Source organism: Tasmannia lanceolata, unplaced genomic scaffold, assembly GCF_043159265.1.
Source record: "Tasmannia lanceolata isolate RefF3 unplaced genomic scaffold, GAP_Taslan_0.1 ptg000018l, whole genome shotgun sequence".
NCBI classification, from domain to species: domain Eukaryota; kingdom Viridiplantae; phylum Streptophyta; class Magnoliopsida; order Canellales; family Winteraceae; genus Tasmannia; species Tasmannia lanceolata.
The window spans coordinates 58814383-58829354 of NW_027518695.1; the positions used below are offsets into that span (position 1 = coordinate 58814383).

The window sequence follows — 14972 nt, forward strand, 5'->3', positions numbered from 1 at the left end:
TTGCGTCATGCTATTCATGCCCTCATTCTTAGCTGTATTTTTAAGTTTATCATCTACCTAAAGACTTAGGTCTCTATAACATGGTGATCAGATGAAAATTTATGATGTTTGGAGTTGAAAACCGATATGAATGTGATGGTAGCTGATTTTTTTAGTAACGGGTTAAGAAAAAAACAGACTGACTAGATCTAAATAGAGTCATCTTTTATTGGTCTTTGGTGTGTTCAGCGTAAGTTAACGGTTTGCATGGGATCTATAAGATCTCATACTCTTGAAATTGCAACTCACTTGGGCCTTGAACGTATATGAGGTGCACTGTGATCTTAGCTTACATGTTATTTTTACTTGCTGCCTGTTTCCAATAAATGTTCATGTTCACATTTAGGCCATGTTTGGCGACAATGAAATTTTTTTCATGGAATACTAGTTTATCAAGTGGTGAGAGAGGGGTGGAGGAAGAGAATAGAGGCGGCATGTATTAGGAAGTTTGTATCTTTAGGAAAGTTTGTGTGTCGTTATTTAGAAGGCCTAGAGGATATTAAGGTGGAATTGATCTCTTGGGTGAGGAGTAAAAGGAAACTTCCATATGGTGTGGGGGATTTAATACGGAATAGACGAATGTTTGAGGATCAAGAAAGGTCGATGGGGAGAATTGCTACGGACATTAAGGTGGAATTGATCTCTTGGGTGAGGAATAAAAGGAAACTTCCACATGGTGTGGGGGATTTAATACGGAATTGGTGGGCAATAATTTGGGAAAGAACAATTTGAACAAAACCCAAACCAAAATGGATGGCTCCGCCGGTGGGATGGCTTAAACTGAACTTTGACGGAAGCTCTGTGGGTAATCCGGGTATGGGAGGGATCGGAGGCCTAATTAGAGATAACAACAAAACGGTCATTATGTCTTATTCTGGACCAGCAGGTCAGTACGATGCAAATGAGGCCGAAATCAAGGCCCTACTATTCGGACTGCGGTGGACTTATGAAAAAAATTTGAGGTCTCTGATAGAGGGGGACTCAACGAATGCTGTTGGATGGCGCAGGGTAGTTCGCCGGGACCGTGGCACCTTCAGAACATATTAGTCGAAGTGCTTGATCTCATTAAGGTCTTACAACCTCGTATTGAGCACCGGTGAAGAACAGCTAATGAGGAGGCGGATGTTCTTGCCAAATCAGGGGTGCAAAAGGACAAGATCATAGTTACCACAAGTCTAGTTCATACATCTCGTTGAAATTTGTATTGGGGTCTTTTCTCAAATTACCATCTATGATGTACTCTGATTTATCCGCTTTTGTATATTGGCGGGGACAACTTGTCCCAACCATTACTTAATAAAATTATCATCTTTCAGAAAAAAAAAACACTTGTAATGTTTGTATACTGTACTCTCAATGGTTTCTTTATTAGAAAAACAGCAGGTTGTATATAGAAACAAACTCCACGGTAGGGGATTCTATACTTGGCAATCCCATTGAAATGGGATCTATTATTATACTTATTTTTAGATCTTCTTGCATCAATGAATATCTTTTACATGGAATAAGAGCAATTGCCCTGGGTTCAAAACTCTACATGCAATGGCCAACCCAAAAGAGGGGCCACACGTGAGGGGGAGTGTAAAAGTAAAAAAGATTAAATAACCCCTTCTCCAACAGCTTAAGCTTTTGGAGTAATTGGTTGTTTCATAGCATGAGTGAAGAGAGGGTTACAAAAGGCTGAAAAGCAAGGAAAAGTACTTTAATCAAAATACAAAATTTTCCCTTGTTTTTTACCCACTTCTTACCCTCTCCTCAGTCATGTCATCAATCGTGCACCACACTACAGAATTTGAAGGATCAAAGTAAAGAACAAAACCTGATTACTAGGCTTGAGAAGCTTTTGATGTCTATCACGAGCTCCAAACCTTCTTCTGGATAGACTTTTTCTACCTCCTTCCAGATGACAAGTAAGAGTGCTAATAACAAAATCACTATCGTTCAATTCAACCTCTGCTTCTCATCTTTTCAATTGGCCCATTATTAGTAAAACTTATTCTTATAGGGCTATGTATGCCCACCTTAGGTACCACAAAAAAGGCTATGTATGTACGTGCTTCTATTTATCTTCATATTATAAAGCCAAAATCTAGGAAACAAATCTTTAAGGACACGTTCTTGATATTGTTGCTTAATATGCACGACATATCTTGCAAACGAAGGATATTTTTAAGCAGTGGACATTTCTAAATTCAATTTATTTCCTTATGTTGGTTCGAGGGAAATTTTTACATATCATGTCTTGCAATTGTGAGCTCCACTCAGAAAAGCAAATGAGCTTATTTTAGCATTTAAATGGAATCATATTTTGTCATACTAAAGAAAGAGTCCAAAACTGGATAAAAAAATAGTTTGTCTTACTATTCTTCCAGACGGGATTTGCTTGGCAAGTTCACAGAAATCCCTTTCGGGGCTAGCCTTTGCACGTGAGAAGATCCACATGTTGATTTTTGACAGATTTTGTCTTACTTGTCTAAGGTGGTTGTGCTTACGAACGGAAGCACCCTTTCCTTCACATGACACACTAACTCACAAGCTTCTAGGGTAAATGAGTTGACCATACTGTCCCATACAAGCACAGCTAGTTCATACGCCATACCGAAAGCTCCAAATCCTTATGAATGACTATGCTATCTCGTATAAGTGCAACTAAAGCACATGTTGAACGAAGCATCTCTGGTACATATGAACTCGTCATACTGTCCCAATCCGACATGACTAACTCACATGCTAAACTAGGCATCCCTGGTGCTCACAAGTTCACTGTGCTATTCTTCTAGTTATTTGTCATTGATGTGATGTCTAATATCCGCACTTTAAATTATAAGGGTATCAAAATCTTCAACTTTTACCAAAACTGTCTCCAAAATTCTGACATGTTACTAGTTAATTCATTCATGTTCAAATAAATATTTCTCATCCTCAATTCAATTGTATCTGTTTCAAAATTCAAATCTTTTACTTTTCTATCAAGACAATCCGCACATTCATATTGGGTAGCAATTCAATCCATTCGAAGTCTAATACAAATTTCTCATTTTCACATCGATAGATCTGTGGTTATCTCCTTATCTCCTATTCTAACGAAGGAGGATTTGCACACAACCAAGGTTTTAAATTTCGACTGAAATCCGAAATTTCAAGTTTCGGTCGAGACCGAAATCGAACTGCTAATTAATCGAAACGATAATTTATTTCGATCGCTTATCCCGAAATTTTGTCCGAAATTTAAGGGATTTCACCCAAAAATCTGGATTCTAGAAAATTATTTAATATTATCCCGAAATTTCAGCCGGAATTACCAAAATTTCAGCCAAAATTTCAAAAATTTCGATCGAAATCATGTACGAGATAAAATAGGCGTTGAAAGATGTTAGATTCCGTCCGAAATTTTGAAATTTCGGCTGATATTTCGGTTTCGGTGTGTACCGAAACTGAAATTTAAAACCTTACACACAACTGATCTGTCTTCACGTGGTCTTACCATAAATTGTATTTCTCAAATCTAATTCTAATAAATCAATAATAATAAGTGATTCCTACACTTCTTCGAACCCACTTCGGAACTCCATGTTTTCCCAAAGATTAAGATTCGAGATCAAATCGTCTATAACATCCGTTCACTTCGACTCTGATGGCATAGAGGATCACATCTTACACGTTGATTTAACTAAATTCATCCACTACCTTGTGTAGCATTCGCCAAATCATTCTCTAACATTTGTAGACGAGTCATATTTTTATTATTAAGCAATCCATCAACGGTAATCCAAATCTCACTCACCAATTTACACCCAATGATGTGCTCAAACAAGTCATGAGAAATAGACCATTTCAAGTGAAATTCGGCCTTAGCATTCGCCATCCTCCATGTCTTTAATATGTCGGCATTTTCTTGTGTATCTTCCGGAGCTATAATGGAATTACCACAAACAACCCCCCATAAATCTTCTCCCACTTGATAAGACTACACGCATGTTCTCCATATCTTGTAATTTGATTGATTTAGTAACTCAATGCCAAGTCCACTAACCCTTCCACTCATATCCATCTTCCAAGCACCGATTGAACTTATTCAGCAAGGAAATCCTGACAAGCACCAACTACCACCCTTGTGGCTCTGATACCATATAGAGAAAGACGGATTTTCGCAACTCCTGAATATCCTCTTCTCAAATAGTGAAACCGAAGTTTACACTAGCCTAAGATCAACAACTAAAGTAGAAGAAGAACAATGCCAAAACAAGATGTGCTTCAATATATATGAGAGAAACAAAACTACGAGTAGACAAGGCTTCAAGAGAAAGCTTTGAGAGGAAAGCTTCAAGAAGAAAGCTTCAAGACAGAGACACAATATGGGACAAGTTGGCCTTTGCTTCAAACACTACCTTGCACACAATAAAGCTTCAATGAAGGTCTACACAAGAGAAGTTCAATGGAGGACTACACAAGTGAGCTTCAATGGAGGACTAGCTAGATAGTGGAGAATATCTACAAAATGGAGTTATGAGAATAGGCTTAGTCAAAAGGAAAGTAGAGAAGCAATGACATTGGTAAGTGATAGTGGGTATGGGAAAGTGGAGACTTTAATGCTTAGAGAAGTGGTGGGTTTAGAGTTTCAAGTGGAGTTTGAATTTGAAATAGGGTAGTGGGAAAAGATGGAGCAAACATGTGTGGCTCACACATGTGCAAGCTAGGGGAAAATGACCAACATGCCCATGGATACAAAAATACAATTTTGTCCTCACTACATCTCTCAAAATAAAAATAAAATAAAAGCTACCCAAAAAATACGCTTTAAAATTTAACATATAGATCAGAAATCAAATAACCAAAGTAAAGGAGAACATTCTTTCCATTAAGATTTCAAGGTAAGTATACCTGAACTCAAAGATGAAATGCTTCCCAGACACTATTGAACATATATGCTGTCATGACCATGGTTTTAAATTTCAACCGAAATCTGAAATTTCGGACCGAAATTTCGGATTTCGGTAGGGACCGAAACCTAAATTTTCCGAAATTCAGTTTTTCGCCATTTACCAAATTTCGATCCGAAATTTCAATTTAATGGCATTATTTTTTTTTTTTTTTAAAGTGTTACAAACTTTCGTCAGAAATTTCGGAATTTCGGTCCGAAATTTGGGTCCGGAATTTGGAACCAAATTACCAAATTTCGGACCGAAATTTCGATTTTCGATGGGGTACGAAACGGTTACTGAAACCGAAATTTTAAACCATGGTCATGACTATACTATTAGTTCATCATTTTGTTATTACTGACTGTTATTGTTATACATCATATTCTTTGATAATAGTTATACATCATATTCTTTGGTAGTAATTATACATTATATTCGTGTATGTAATTTAGATTAATTTTATTATTTACAAGCATTATTTTACTCATAGATTAAACATAAATAAATTTTTAATTTATTTGAAGAAAATGCATATAGACACACTAAGAGTGGACGGCATAACTCTTTTAAAAAAAAATTAATTGTGTACTTCGAGATGGCGGGGATGAGACCCCGCCACCTCGATCTCCACAGTACTTAGCTTAGTGGGGCATAATAGGACAGTCCGCGAATTAAAATGGATCATGATCGTGATTTGGAAAGTAGGATCTGAAGAACAATCCGAATCTGATCCGACCGATAATGAATTTGAATGGATCGTGATTGTGACATGGGTGGATCCGATCCGAAGTGGATCCGTTGACACCCCTACACCATAGGATGATCCAAACCGTCTATTAGATGGACCACAGCCTAAATAAGTTGTGCCCCAAAAATCATTTCCATAGGTTGATCCAAACCCTCCGATCTATAGAGGGACTAAATATTAGAGGGTTGATCCTAATGAAATATTTGTTGGCGGGTTCTTCTCAATAAAAGCTGGTTCAGGTGCATTCCCATTTATCATAATGAAATATTTGTTCTTTGTTTATAGGAAGGTTGAATTTCTTTCCATTTTGGTTACTGTGATCTGTGATTATGTTGTAGTTATAGCTGTTGTAATGCATTCTTATTTATGTAATTATGGTTCTTGTATAGGAATCATGTGGAAAATGCTGTTTCATATGTACTAAGATTCAGTCACAAAGAAATTAAAGTGAGGATTATTCACTCTTATTGCATTTTCGATGATATCTCTTTTAATTTCTAGAGGTCAACCATCTATGTATTCAATACCAAAAGTGGGAATTTTTGTTCACTTTAAATGCACTTCCACCTACTGATATAGACACAGCCATCCACTTATATACACATGCATCTTTATATCTATCTAAACAGTTTTGTTAAAGTACTGTGCTAGCCCTGCAAGTGGGTGTTTGGTTCTATGAAATAATGTTGTATTTTCTACAACTTGAAAATAAAGATCATGTCATTACAATTTGGTCAGACTTTAAAATCAATGACAATTCACCATTCAGAAAAAAAAATCAATGATAATTCTATTATTCTTGAAATTTAAAAAGATCATGTCACTATCATTAGTATATGGGCAGTCCTCAAAATAGAGGAATTTCCCTTCCAAGTAAATGGACATCCACATGCAGATCGATCTAGATCCTCTTTACCCATCTTTATATTTTTGAATAGTTTTGTTAAAATTAGATGCTGTGGTATCCCTGAACCATCCCTTAAAAAAGATTACTGGATTTTACAATTTATGTGGGTGCGCCAGAGATTACCGGATTTTACACAATTCTGAACCATCCCTTAAAAAAGATCAGTTTTATTAGGGTTTCTTACTTTGGTTTTTGAATGGCTTGACAATTGGATAGCTTCTGGTGGAATTTTTTTTTTTTTTCTCTTTCCAGTTCTCTGGGTATTCGGGTTCAATTCACGGTTTTATCAAGTGTAAAGATACTGCTTCATTGGTTGACTTCCAATGCATGGTGCTCTCGGTTTTGCTTTGAAAAGCATGAAAATTTCATTGATGCATTCATCAGTTTAGTTAGCATGAAATCATTACATGGTTTAAATGGCTTACACTTCAATTATATGTGGATTAATACCTAAGAAGCTGGGCATGCAGAACATTTTTAGAAATGTAGTTGTGATTTGTGATTTTTACTATCTAAAAAGTGATCCTATGTATTAAAATGGCATGATATTCTTAAATATTTCACATGGGTCCCTAATTATTCTTCAAGTAGCAGTAGACTTGAATTTTTAAACATTTGTTGGCATGTTCAATAGTTTTGCACTACAACAAAGTTGTTATATAGAATAAAACTGAAGTCCTTATTTTTTGTTTGTGTTTTGGTTAGGTTTTTTAATGATTCTGTAATCTGTACCTTCATGTAGGTTAGGGCTGTTAGTATTTTAATACTAAAAATGAAAAGACATTTGCTTTTGCAAAAGATTCCTTTTTCTTTTGAACTTCCCACCCAAAATTTGAAGGTTTCAAATTGATTCTCTCTGTTGTACTTTTCCCACTAAAAATTTTGAATCCTTTGGAGTGTGCTCTCTTTTCACTTGCAAAAGTTTAGTCCTAGATGGGAAAGTGAGAAAAATTCTCCATCCATATAAGAGGGAGTGTTGAGACAAGGCTTGAGCCTTTCAAGGGCATTCAATTTGGTTGCCTTGGGAATTTTACAAAGAGAACCAAGAACAAATTAAAACACACACGCGCGCGCCGAGCCGAGCTGCGCCGTGTCGGGTTAGGGCGTGGGCGTGGGTGAGTTGGGTTTGGGTTTTTCCTAAACGTAATTATCTTTTTAAACACGAAGGGTTGTGTCTTTTAGTTTCTTTTCTAAACGGAATTATTATTTTCAAACCCAACAGTCATGTCCCATAAATCTGACCGTTAGGTACATCCTTAATAACGTTTAAAAGCGTACTTAACGTTTAAGGGATGTGTCCATACGTTTTAAAGGATGCATTTATTGTTTTAAAGTGTGTCTTTACTGTTTTTAAAAGGTGTCTTAAACAGACACGTTTAGTCTATAAAAACAGATGATTACCAACGATTTTACATACACTATCTTTATCTGTCTTCTCTATCTGTTCTTAACAGAACATTATTTTTTACTATTCTTAACAAAACATTGCTTTCGTTCCCTCTGTTGTTAACAGAACAGGATTATACCTATAGTGTTCTGTTGTTTTCTTCCTTCTCTGTTTTATTATAATTGTTGGGCATTCGGAGTGTTCGCCGTTTGGTTCGGATTTATCTGATCGTGCAGTTCGGATAAATAGCGACGGTGCGTCGGGCTGTTGTATCCTGAGGGCGATTGCGTTCGAATCTTTTGCACCAGAGGTTTTTCCGCAGAGGCGCAAAATCACCTTAAAGAGAGCGACCTAGTCCGTGCCTCATCTCGCCACATCAAAAAGGTTACATCTAATCATTTATTTTCTGTTTTTTCCAGAAAATTCAGAAATCAGGTACGCCACAATTTTATATTTAGAGGAAAATTTCACAACAATTTTAAGGTGATTTCCGTTTCTGTTTTCCTCGTTCTAAAATATGGCATCCCATGATGAGCTTATGTCTGATTCTTCAAATCCGAACAAGCCTTTTCGATTCAGTGGTGCTAATTTTAAGAGATAGAAGACGTATGATACAGAAGAGGCTGGGTCTAAGAAATATGCGGTTAGTAAGTATTTTAGATATTATATGGTGGATGAGAAGACGGTGATTTCTCAAACCCACGAGTTGCAAAAACTTGTTCACGACATTCTTGTAGAAGGAATGACTATAAGTGAACAATTTCAAGTTGCAGCCGTGATTGACAAATTACCCCCTTCTTGGAAAGAATTTAGAAATTCCCTTCTTCGTAAAACTAAAGAACTATCGATGGAGGGTCTTCTTGTTCGTCTTCGGATAGAAGAAGAAAACCGTAACCAAGATAAGAAAGAAGGGAATACTGAAAATGTAACTAATGTGAATGCCATATCTGAAGTTAAGAACCAAAATCAGAAACCACAAGTGAATCTGAAGCCCAAAAAGAAGTTGAAGAAAAAGCAACAGAACCAAAACCGAGGTACCTTCAAGCGTCAGAACCAAAACACAACTTCTGGAAAGAATGACTATTCCAAAGTTGTGTGTTATATTTGTGGTTTCAAAGGTCATATTGCACGGATGTGTCGACGTAAGAAGAATGCGCCAGCCCCTCAAGCCAACGTGACAGAACAGCCACTTGTAGCTATGATCACTGAAGTTAATATCGTTGGAGGATCTGAAGGGTGGTGGGTTGACACTGGTGCGTCCCGTCATGTGTGTTTTGACAGGAAGTGATTCAAGACGTATGCTCCTGCAGATAAAGAGAAGAAGGTGCTTCATGGGGACTCGCATACTACAAAGGTACTCGGTGTTGGGGACGTTGAGCTTTGCTTCACTTCTGGGTGAAAAGTGATACTGAAGGATGTTCTTCATACTCCAGACATGAGGAAGAACTTAGTTTCTGGTTTTCTTCTTAACAAGGCTGGTTTTAAACAAACCATAGAACAAACCATAGAGTCTGACCAGTATATTGTAACCAAGTTAGGATCCTTTGTTGGTAAAGGATATGCATGTGCTGGAGTGTTCAAACTGAATGTTGAAATAATGAGTGAAAGTGATTCTTTTGTTTACATGCTTTCTTGTGTTAATTCATGGCATACTAGGTTGTGTCATATAAACAGAAAATATGTACATAACATGAGTGTACTATGTATGATTCCTAAAGTAGTATTAGAAGACTTTAAAAAATGTGAAACATGTAGTAGGGCTAAAATTTCTAGAAAACCTTTCAAAAGTGTTGAAAGGAATTCATAACTTTTAGACTTAATCCATAGTGACATATGTGAATTAGATGGTATCTTGACCCGTAGTGGTAAAAGATACTTTATAACCTTTATAGATGATTTTTCTAAGTATACAATCATCTATTTAATTAGACATAAGAGTGAAGCCTTAAAAATGTTTAAGGAATACTTATTAGAGGTTGAAAACCAATTCAATAGGAAGATTAAGAGACTAAGAAGTGATAGAGGAGGTGAATATGAGTCATTAGAATTCACTGACTTTGTTAAATCATTAGAAATTATACATGAAACAACCGCTTCTTACTCCCCCGCCTCAAATGGGGTTGCAGAAAGGAAAAATCGAACACTAGTAGAACTTACGAATGCTTTACTCCTAAGTTCAGGAGCCCCTTCTAACTTATGGGGAAAAGCAATTCTAACTTCCTGCTATGTTCTTAATAGAATTTCTAATTATAAAACTAAAGTCTCACCTTTTGAATTATGGAAAAATAGGAAACCCAATGTGAGTTACTTTAGAGTTTGGGGATGTTTAGCTTATGTAAGACTTCCTGATATTAAGAGACCCAAAATAGGAAGTAGTCATAGAGTGTGCCTTTATGGGTTACTCACTTACAAGTAACACATATAGGTTTTTAGACCTTAATAACAATGTAATAGTAGAGTCTGTGGATGCTGAATTCTTTGAAGATAAATTTCCTTTTAAATCTAGACATAGTGGGGGTACTGTGACTATTGGAGATAGTGGGGGTACCAAGCCTAGGATTGGGGTAAACCCTGAAGTTGAGATTGAACCTAGGCGAAGTAAAAGACCTAAAATAGCCAAAGATTTTGGCTCTGATTTCTATGTCTTTAGTTTGGAAGGAGATCCTTCTTCTTTAGAGGAAGCTTTGTCCTCTTCAGATGCCTACTTTTGGAGAGAAGCCATCAATGACGAGATGGAGTCATTGATGTCAAACCAGACTTGGAAACTAGTAGATTTACCACCGGGATTTAAGACCATAGGATGTAAATGGGTTCTTAGAAGAAAATTGAGACCAGATGGAACCATAGACAAATATAAAGCCAGGCTTGTTGCTAAAGGCTTTAGACAAAAAGAAAATATAGACTTCTTTGATACATACTCTCCAGTTACTAGGATTACATCCATTAGAGTTTTGATTGCAGTGGCTGCAATCCATAATCTGGTAATTCATCAAATGGATGTAAAGACAGCCTTTTTAAATGGTAGTCTAGAAGATGAGATATATATGGACCAACCTAGTGGCTTCATATCTCCAGGTCAAGAAAATAAAGTATGTAAGTTGATGAAGTCACTGTATGGTCTTAAACAAGCACCAAAACAGTGGCATGAGAAATTTGATAATGTCATTATATCAAATGGTTTTAAAATCAATGAAAGTGATAAATGTATATATTATAAGTATTTTGATATTTATTGTATTATTATTTGTTTATATGTGGATGATCTTTTATTTTTTGGTTCAAACTTAAGAGTGGTTAAAGAAACCAAAAATTTGTTAATGCAAAACTTTGACATGAAAGATCTAGGAGAAGCAAATGTAATTTTAGGGATTAAAATTACAAGAACTGATAGTGGTATATCTTTAGATCAATCTCATTATATAGAAAAGATACTTAAAAAGTATAAGTACTTTGATTGTAATCCTGTTTGTACTCCTTTTGATCCTAGTATTAGACTATACTCTAATGAAGGTGAAAGTGTTAATAAAAAAGAGTATGCTAGTATTATTGGTAGTTTAAGGTATACTACAGATTGTACTAGACCTGATATAGCATATGCAGTAGGTATATTATGTAGATATACTAGTAATCCTAATATAGAACACTGGAATGCTATATCAAGAGTCATGAGATATCTTAAACGAACCGTTAATAATGGGATTCACTACCAGAGATTTCCTGCTGTCTTAGAGGGTTTCAGTGAATACTTTGTCAGAAGATTCCAAGGCTACCACTGGTTATGTTTTCACTATTGGTAGTGGTGCAGTTTCTTGGAGATCCAAGAAACAGACTATCATTGCTTAGTCCACTATGGAATCTGAGCTGATTGCTCTAACCTCTGCATGTGAAGAGGCTAGTTGGTTAAGAAACTTTTTATCTGATATAGCCATTTGGGAAAGACCTGTTCCTGCTGTTTTGATTCATTGTGACAGCAAAGCTGCTATTGGAAGAGTACATAATAAGTACTATTATGGAAAGTCGCAACAGATACGTCGGAAGCACAGTACTGTGAGAGAGTTGATCTCAAATGGATCGGTCACCATTGACTTTGTGAGATCTGGTGATAATTTGGCAGATCCCTTAACTAAGGCCTTGTCAAGGGAGAAAATCTGCAATACATCGAGGGGGATGGGACTAAAGCCCATTTATAAATAGTTACCTATGATAGATACCCAACCTAGGGACTGGAGATCCCAAGAACTAGGTTTTCAATGGGAAAAACGAGTCATGGTGTAACTTGTGGACGATCATGCTGATTTCGAGTTTATCTCAATGTCCATCCCTATGGTGTAACCCAAGCATGATATCTTGAAGCGTTTGTAAGGTTGAGTTATTATTCTTAATGAGATCTATAGCTCGTATGAGTGGGATGTTTAGGCTACAGGAGCATCCTTCATAGACTCACCTACATGTTAGCACGGAAGTGGGCCGCTTCCAAAAGAGAAGAGGGCTTATTCTCTTATGCTTACATGGAAACTGGGATGTAGCACATGGCCGTAATGTGCGAGCTTTTTTGGAACCAATTGAACACTTTAGTATCATGTGTGTGGTGTACATCTTTCTGTACCAAAGGATTGTAGTTCAAGACATAGTCACTATCAATTCCTTACAGTTAGAATGCACTAACACTAAGTAAAGGTTCAAGACATAGTCACCTTTATTATACGTGATACTTTGCTGATTGCCTAGCGTTAAGTTTTACTAGTATTTTTTCTATTAAAATAAGTGGGGGATTATTAGTATTTTAATACTAAAAATGAAAAGACATTTGCTTTTGCAAAAGATTCCTTTTTCTTTTGAACTTCCCACCCAAAATTTGAAGGTTTCAAATTGATACTTTCTCTTGTACTTTTCCCACTAAAAATTTTGAATCCTTTGGAGTGTGCTCTCTTTTCACTTGCAAAAGTTTAGTCCAAGATGGGAAAGTGCGAAAAATTCTCCCATCCATATAAGAGGGAGTGTTGAGACAAGGCTTGAGCCTTTCAAGGGCATTCAATTTGGTTGCCTTGGGAATTTTACAAAGAGAACCAAGAACAAATTAAAACACACACACACACACGCGCCGAGCCGCGCCGTGTCGGGGCGTGGGCGTGGGTTTGGGTTTGGGTTTTTCCTAAACGTAGTTATCTTTTTAAACACGAGGGGTTGTGTCTTTTAGTTTCTTTTCTAAACGGAATTATTATTTTCAAACCCAACAGTCATGTCCCCTAAATCTGACCGTTAGATACATCCTTAATAACGTTTGAAAACATACTTAACGTTTAAGGGATGTGCCTATACGTTTTAAAGGATGCATTTACTGTTTTAATGTGTGTCTTTACTGTTTTTAAAAGGTGTCTTAAACAGACACGTTTAGTCTATAAAAACAGATGATTACCAACGATTTTACATACACTATCTTTATCTGTCTTCTCTCTCTGTTCTTAACAGAACATTATTTTTTATTGTTCTTAACAAAACATTGCTTTCGTTCGCTCTGTTGTTAACAGAACAGGATTATACCTATAGTGTTCTGTTGTTTTCTTCCTTCTCTGTTTTATTATAATTGTTGGGCATTCGGAGTGTTCGCCGTTTGGTTCGGATTTATCTGATCGTGCAGTTCGGATAAATAGCGACGGTGCGTCGGGTTGTTGTATCCTGGGGGTGATTGCGTTCGAATCTGTTGCATCAGAGGTTTTTTCGCAGAGGCGCAAAATCACCTTAAAGAGAGCGACCTAGTTCGTGCCTCATCTCGCCGCATAGAAAAGGTTTCATCTAATCATTTATTTTCTGTTTTTTCCAGAAAATTCAGAAATCAGGTACGCCACAATTTTATATTTAGAGGAAAATTTCACAACAAGGGCTTGGCCACCATTCCTCCCAATCTCATCATGCCGCAGGTTATGGATCCTCTTTTGCGGGTGGATGTGTCTAAGTGATTAGGTTTGTGTATTTTCAGTTTGAAATGTTTTGTTTCCCTTTAAATGCTTGTTTCATTATGGTTTGGTGTGTGTATGCTTAGGTTATGTGCATTTTCTGTTTGATTAGGGTTTGGTGTGTGCTTGTGGTTATTGTTTGGAGTGTATGCTTGTGGTTATGTGCATTTTCCATTCTGTTACCTCTATTCGATGTTGATTTACAACTTCCGTCCATGATATATTATGTCAAACTAAGATCTGGGTCATTTGCTTCATTGGTAAATTTACTTCTCCACATGTCAAATATATTATACAGAGTTTTTATATGGTGTCTGACCGTCAAGTATCGTGCGAGCAGTATCACGCTTGAGGTTTGATCCAACAGCAGCCCACTTTTTAAGAGGCTGCTGTTGGATCAAATATCAAGGGTGGTACTTCCATCGTACCACCTAAGCGGGACTTGACGGTCGGGCACCAAATGATTTCTCTATTATACAATTAAGATTGATGATGTCAAAAACATGTTCCAAAAAATACCAAGTCCTGACCTCCACAGCTTGTCAAGGGCAGAGAAATACATGAAATTGCCAATTTCATGTACTTTGGCAGAATAATCTAAGAATTTAATTGATGGATTGTGCAGTACTATTTATTCCGTTTCAAGGATTAGAACATTAATGCTCTCTGGACTTTAGAGTTTTCATCATCTTTGCATCAACCAGAAACTCTTTGGTGCATTTCTAATGCCATCATGTTGCTTGTGGACTTTCTCCATGATTGTTTGGATCTTTATAGTTCGAAAATGAATGTAACATCAAAATAGATCAATAATTTCTAAAATACTACAATGTGGTACAAAGAAAATGATGACCGTCTTCATTCTCCGGATCTGATCATTTATCCTCGGTGCAAACCACCATGTCCATAACCTATCAATTGTTATCACCAAAAAGCAACAAAGTCCCAATATGGCTCATCAAACCTTGAACTAAGATTGGGTAGGGCGATTTTATTTTGCATAGACAAGCCACAC

General features: G+C 36.6%; 1 protein-coding gene and 1 long non-coding RNA gene across 3 annotated transcripts in view; both read left to right on the top strand.

Moving 5' to 3' along the window:
- LOC143850537 (receptor-like cytosolic serine/threonine-protein kinase RBK1) overlaps positions 1-14972 on the top strand; it is a 115294-nt gene that overhangs the window by 80574 nt on the left and 19748 nt on the right. The window lies entirely within an intron of this gene.
- LOC143851492 (uncharacterized) overlaps positions 1-14972 on the top strand; it is a 59055-nt gene that overhangs the window by 43339 nt on the left and 744 nt on the right. Inside the window, exon 4 of one of the 2 annotated variants that reach the window (XR_013236359.1) lies at positions 13825-13964. The exons of the other annotated variant lie outside the window; for it this stretch is intronic. This is a non-coding gene — a long non-coding RNA (uncharacterized LOC143851492). The remainder of the gene's footprint in view (positions 1-13824; positions 13965-14972) is intronic. 2 annotated transcript variants of the gene reach the window in all.